Source organism: Acyrthosiphon pisum, chromosome X (assembly GCF_005508785.2).
Source record: "Acyrthosiphon pisum isolate AL4f chromosome X, pea_aphid_22Mar2018_4r6ur, whole genome shotgun sequence".
Classification (NCBI taxonomy): Eukaryota; Metazoa; Arthropoda; class Insecta; order Hemiptera; family Aphididae; genus Acyrthosiphon; species Acyrthosiphon pisum.
Genome location: NC_042493.1, coordinates 48,208,253 through 48,216,090, shown reverse-complemented (window position 1 = coordinate 48,216,090; position 7,838 = coordinate 48,208,253).

Here is a 7,838-nt window from a genome sequence, read left to right as displayed (position 1 = left end):
TTTTAGAATTCAAGTTTTTACTTATGATACTATGAAAAACTGTTGACAATTTCGATAAAGATCCTCTTTATAATACTAATAGAAGAAACCATTTATGACATATTGGAGCCTGATAAATCTTTCGGACTAGCTTTACACTAAAGTCTTGTACTACCCGAAAATGTTGTTATAGAGTATAGACATATAAAAATACACAACATTGTAAAACAATACATTCTTCATTTCACTAGTTTACTCAAAGTCTAAAAATATTATGTCAAATTCATTATTAAAAATACATGTTTAGGTATTAGGTATTAGACAATAGTATTAGGTAGATATTTATTAATTATACTTCATAGTATTACTATTATAGTCGTGCTTAGAAATATTTTGTATACCTACCTATTACCTACTCGGAAAAAGTTTAAATGTATTATACCAAAATGAATGTAGTACACTAGTACGTACTCAGTATTGTAAAGTATCTAGATTCTAGGTACTTGAGTAAAAGTATTCAAATAGGTACGTATTTTAAATACATATGAAAAAGTACTTCAGAAAAGTATTTTAAATAGGTACTTTGTGGAAGTATCTATATATTTTTAAAATTAAATAATTTCATAGTTCTTTTTAGTTTATATAAATATTTTCTATATTCATTTTGATCATGTAAAATAAGAATACAAATATTGAGAGTACATATTATAATAATTTATTACTTATTTACTTTTATTTATTATTAATATTAACGGGGGTTCAAACCCTTCCCATGGACACTTTACAAATATAATATAATATGTACTTACATATAATAATTTATTGGGAAAAAATCTAGTTTAGCGTCCACGTGATTTTTTCAATTTTTTTTTTTGTTCATCAATGTAGTGTTAATTACTGTTAAGCATGCTGAAAAAGATGAGAAAGTCTGAATTTGGCGGTCAGACTTAATTTAAAGTTATAGCCTATGTAAAGCCATATTTAAAGTAAATCATATAGACCAGGGTAATGATAATTTAGATTTAAATTGTTTATACAATTTTGATACAATTTAAGTGCATTTTATTAAACCTTAAACTGTTGAAATTAAGGTCAATGTAAAAAATATTGATTTTCAAATAGACACAGGTTCTAGTATATCAGCAATATCTTTTAAAGATTTTAAATATTTTAAGATAGCTGAAATTAAAGATATTAATAACTCTGATGTAAGTTTAAAACACGAATTAAGATATATCTTAATTCGTGGTTTAAAAGCATATAATATTATAATAACTCTGTTATCATTCCTCTGGGCTATTTTATAGTTAATGTTAAGGTTAAGAATTATTGTAAAAAACTAAAACTGAATATTATTAATAATGGTGGTCGTGGTGGTCCTCCTATAATTGGCTTAGGGAGTTTGACATTTTTTCTTCTAAAATTGATATTAATTCATTAGTAAATGAAGATATTAGTAAGTTGTATCCTTCGGTATTTAAGGATACTTTGGGTTGTTAATTGTTATAAACTCAAGCAACCTGAATTGAATTTAAAAGATGATGTTGTTCCTATTTTTTGTAAGCCATGAGTATTGCCTTTCGCTCTTAAAGATAAAGTGAGCGAGTAACTAGATAGATTGGTGAAGGAAGATATTGGTGGCAGTTGAAACGTCGATGGGTCTATCAGATTTTGGGTGATTATTAGGTTATTATATATATATAATTTTTAAAAGTGCATAGTTAGGTACCCTATTCCAAGATTAAATGATTTAATTAGTATATTTTAAGGAGCTAAATTATTCTGTACCTTAAATTTATATCGAGCTTACCAACAATAAGCTCATATTACACATACCTTCAACATATCTATATAAATATGTGAACAACTAAGAAATTCTTTAGTTGTTAATTATTAATACCTACCTAATAATTATTTATTTATAATTTAATAATAATGTATTATGAATTTATCATTTATACCTAAATTATATATTTATATAGCCATATAGGGTCAAAACACTCAAACGAGAAAAAGGTTAGGCAAGTGGGTACTGATCCGCTGTACAGTAGAAGTCTATGAGTTGTCACTGTAACAGTTGTGTAGTTGTGTTAAATTCAATGATACAAAATATCATTGTACATGAAAAACTATTCGGAGTGAAGATAACCTGTTAGCCTATATAACTAAGTAGCTAGGTACCTATATTTTATATTATTTTGAATTAAATTTATTTTTCTATTTAGACATTATAAAACAGTAAAACAGTAGGTGGGTTGAATTAATTTTGCAGAAAAAACTGAATTTGAATACGTTATAATCGTATGTATAAAATATAATTATATACTTTAAATGTTTCATTGTTTCGTGTAGGTACCTAGTAGGTACACAATTAATACTTTTAAATACCAAAAAAATGACTAAAATTGTTGTTATTCGAAAGAAAATTGGCACCTATAAATGTTAGATATACATATTTAAAATGTAATATGTATAGAAAAAGCTAATATAAACAATTCTCATTGGATGAATTTTTCATCTATTCTAATAACGGTAGCATTTTTAATTTTTCATAATATGAAATATTATATTTATTATGGTTGTTTATCAGTTGAATTAGTTGGAAAACCCAAATGGCAAATAGTAAAAATCCTTCGGTAGGCTCGTAACCACGTGACGTTTCCTAGCGTATAGTAATAATAATATTTAATGATAATAATATTATACTAATAACGTTTGTAATGTTTGCGCAGACTTAAACCAAATCTGGACTTTTTGATCATACCATGTTGTTTATTTCATGCGAAACGACTCTTGAGCTGCGGAGTGCGGTTCGACTGACTGAAGACGAAGACCGATTCTTTCATCGTCTCGCGAGTCACGAGGTTTACGTAATTTTCTTAATCTATATTTCTATGGTTTTTTACGTAAACCTGTGTAATGTGATGTGCAGGGTCTACTGTGTGTGTATAGTGTATAATATATAATTCGTATAATACGTATTATATTTTTTAACTATCATATCCTAAGTCCTAACTATTAAGTAGTGTATTAGTGTGCAACAATGTCCATTTTTCAATTTTTAAGTCAAAGATCTATTCAAAACGCCGAATTTGTAGCCAATAAATTGGAAGAACAAAAGGTAAGCAGTAAAAACTTGATACAATTTAGCACGATTTGCAAATCTGATTTGCACAATTCTAGTAAAGTATATCCAAAAGTCCTGTTTATATTTTACTCAATTTAAATAATTATTTTTATTAATGGCCACAACTACTTTTGAGTTTTGACTTAGAGGAAAGTACCTACCTATATTTATTTTTTTTTTTAAATTTGGATGTAGGTATAAGTTTATCTTTTTTGATAATTAGTTTAAGAGTTTAAACTATTATAAGTTGGAGCATCAGAATAAAGATACAGTTGATATTTCCTGGAATTTTGTTGTTATTTTTCTCTGGGGCATCCCAAGACATCTGCAGGGAGAGGGGAGTTAAAATTTAGATACACATATTTCATTAACAACTCAAATATTAATATTGCATTTCAGATTGATGTAAATGTTATAAAATGCATGTATACAGATGATGCATTTTTATGCTCTGTTTTGCCTCAATATGGAGATCGCTTAGCATTAATAAATTTTGCTAAACAGACTAATATGTCTAAAAGAAAATCTGCTTTATTTGACAAATTAATGTCCAAAGTAAAAAAAAATAATGATGACATTTGTTGTGAGTCTTCTATTGATTCTCCAAATCAAAGGTTTGTATATTATATAATAATTTAAATTTAAAAAAACTGAATGAATTTTAGGAGATGTAACAGGTGTGGACCCAAACAAGTTTAACAGTAGCTTAAAAACAAAAAAATGGTTATACCTTTTTAAATTTTAATTTTAGAGTTTTAGACTAGGTAGTACCTATGTAATTATAATATAAATATATTTTAGACAACAGATGGCACTCACAGCCTCCCACTGAATCCACACCTGATCGGTATTAAAATAATTTTAATATATTAATTAATCAAAAAATTATCAGAGATATACTTAATAGTCTTTAAGTAATTTTTGTGTATTAAGTATTATTTATTTGGTACAACATACATTTTGGTTTTTATTTTGTTATAGCTTTGTACCAAAGAAAAACCAGCATTCTTCATTACCTAATAGATTTGTGGAAATTGGATGGCTTAACTTTGAATTCTCTAATTTATTATAAACAGGTAAAATTAATGAGTGATACACCAGTCATTTTTTTCTAGGGCATTCCGTTATTCGGAGTTCTTATAAAAATAAATCATCAACATATAATTTTTCTTACATAATATTCCTCTTATATGACTGATAATGTTATATAATAAATAATGTTTTTGAAATGTATATAAAATATAAATGTATATTAATTTGAATTAATGTTAAATAATAAAACTGCTATTAATAAAATGCTATAAAATTAGTTCATCTACTACATATTAATTGTTTGCTTATAAATATTATATATTATTAGGGTTACCAGACGTTTTCTTCTTCCAGAACATGTCTTAATAAATTTAACGTCAGGGGGGGGGGGGGGGGGGTAATATTGGAAAATATCAAGGTTTTTATTAGATATAAATGTTATTTTACTATTCAATAAATTTATAAACTTAAAAAACTTCTTAAAAAGATAAAACAGCACATACTTATGCAAAATTCTTCAACTAAATTGTGTATTTTTTTAAAAAAATCAAATACCTAATAACATTATCAGCTATTCAGAAATACTTAAAATTTCACAGCACCTATTTTTTTGTATACTTGGCCACAATGCCAATATTGAAAGAATATGCATTACTAACTGATCATCCGGTTACATTATTTTTTATTTTTTATTTTTTTGTTATTTTGGTTATCACTGAAAGAAAAACAAATGTTTAACAAAAGTTAAACTATATACTTACCTACGCACCACGAGTTGTTTGCAATCTACTGCAAGTAGATTGCCTACCTAATAATATACTGCTCGCATAGTAAAAAAAAAAACCTAGCAATAGCAATGCATTGCCAGGTCCGGCTAGTATTCTACAATTTATCCTAAACTTAATTCTTTATAAAAGTTTTGTAACTAAAGTTATGACTTTATATGACCGTATTTCATCAATCGTTTATTATATTTTTTTACTAATTATATGTATAATATATTTTAGGTCAGAACTAGATATGGTGGAGGTACAAGGAAAGTACACGTCAATAAAAATTTTGTAAAATCAGACTTGATTGATTTAGCTATACAATTATTTTTCCCTAATGGTAATTCATCTAACTTTGGACCAATTGAACAATTTAAAACCGATTTATTTGACTTTCAACGGAATGTTTTGCCTGGTGACTTATCCGTGGCCGAGTTGTATTTAAAAACAGGTACCTAATAATTAAATAATAATAGACTAATTAACACTTTTAGTACAATGAAACACTATCATAGATTTTTGGCTGATACCAAATTGGTTCTCGAGTCCCAACCCCACATGCTGAATTGGTTTTCGTATGAAAAAGGTATTTTATTAAGTTGAGCGTTATTGGTTCCCATTAAAAAAAAGGAATTTTATTAGGTTGAGCCGAATTGGTTCCCGTTTAATCGAGCACATTTTCATTCTCCATTTTACAGGCTTAGGGTAGTCAACTTTGAAGTAGGCTTGGTTAAAAATGTGAGTTAATGTGTGTTAAAAAAAAAAAAATTATAGGTATAATATATAAAAGTTTAAATCGTTGATTTGGAAGTCAACTAGTCATCACTTAGGTTAGATGTATAAAATAAAAAATAATAAAATATAATAAATACAATTAAAAATTGTTGATTTTGAAATTTTAACACGTTGACTACCATGCAGCCACAAGAATGTTTATCATGGGTACGCCAAGGATAGTTTTCAGCGTCATTACAAATTTACAAATTTGATTAAAAATTAAAAATACAAAAAAAAAATGTTTAAAATATGTTTATTACATCAAAAAAAAATGTAATTATTCCCACTACGCCACAGTGCATTTTCTAGATCATTATTGAAGTGCCACGAAAAAGTTTAAAATATAAATCCAAATTAATTTACGGCAGCCCATATAGCTTGTTACAATAGTATTGGTGCGGCCTAAAAATTATCAATACGTAATTATTTTTATGGTGTCAACGTATTGAGCAAACTTTCCAAGTATTTGTTATTTCTCTCCTATTTGATAGTAAGTTTTCTTGTATTATTTTTTCGAACTTAAATTTAATTAGGTACATACGTATAATCTCTATTGTTTTAATCAATCGGTGTATCAGCAATAATTTGCTAAACCTACAATATAACAATCTATTGCCATTTTATTTTATATTATGCTATAGACTATCAATTATTAAAAATTAAAATTGTAATTATTTTACCTGTACATGAACAGGAACCAATTTGGCTCAACCTCATAAAATACCTTTTTCAAACGGGAACCAATTCGGTGACTCCCAGTTTTTTTACGAAAAAATGTCTTAACAACTTCATACATTTATCTGATGAATCGCTTATCTTAGTTTTATTGTGTTTATCAAGTAATAAATTTAACTTTATTTTTTGATTGTTTTCAGGATTAAATTCCTTGAGATTTTACTTGGCAACAGATCTTAAAGATAGAATTTCAAATGATTCAAAATCTAATAATGAAATATTTTCATCGCCAGTAAAAACAGTGTCAGATTATGTAGTTGCAGGTTCAACAAAAAATTTGTTTGACGTATCACCTTCAAATTCACCTACATCACTCTGGTTGTCAAACAATGATAATTTTGAGAACATTTTTGATAGATATAACCTTGATGAATCTTTAAAAAACGAAGAAAGAATAACTGATGTTAATGTGGAACAGCAAATACATAACAATCTTGTAGACCATAACTATTTTACTGTACCACAACCGTTAGAAGAGAAAACAAAATTAATTCTACACAGAGGACGTATTTTCAATGAATTAATTGAAGCTTTTAAACACATTAAAATGTATCCTCAGTTTCAATTTGAGTTGATTTTACCCAATGGAAGTGTAGAAAATGCAATTGATGTTGGCGGAGTTTTTAAAGATGTATTGGCTGAATTTTGGTCTAGTTTTTATGAACTGGCGACTACGGGATGTAACTGGAAAATACCTATCATCAGACATGACTTTCAGGACGAACAATGGCGAGCAATTGGTAAAATAATTTTTATTGGTTGGAGAGACATCCAGTATCTTCCTCTAAGTCTGGCATTACCATTCATGGATTATGTTATCTGTGGTACAGTTGTAAATAATCAAGATTTAATTGACGGTTTTTTGAATACACTTCCTTTTAAATCCAAAGATGTTTTGCAAAATGCTCTTAAAGATTTTAAACAAATAGATGAAGATGAATTATTAGATATACTTCAAGAATTTGATTGCAGATTAATAGTGAATGAAAAAAATATCAAAGATGTTATTTCTGAAATTGCGCACAAAGAAATTATACAGCGACCCAAATATATTATTGATATTTGGTCAGAAGAATTAAGAAATAAAGTTATTCCAATAATATCAAAAATATCCTTACAAGAAATGTATATAAAAAAGGTACCAACGTCTACTAACTTATTGGAAAACCTCCAGTGTCCAGATAAAGATGAAAGTGAAATTAAACGTAAAGTGTTTGGATTTTTAAAAAAGTTTATACGAGAAGCTGATCAAATGTTATGCACAAAATTCCTTCGTTTTGTTACTGGGTCAGATATTATCACTGATCGGATTAATATTAATTTCACTTCTGCAAAAGATAATTATTCTAGATCTCCAGTGGCACATACATGTACAAACACTTTAGATTTACCAATGTCTTATGACAGGTTTATTGATT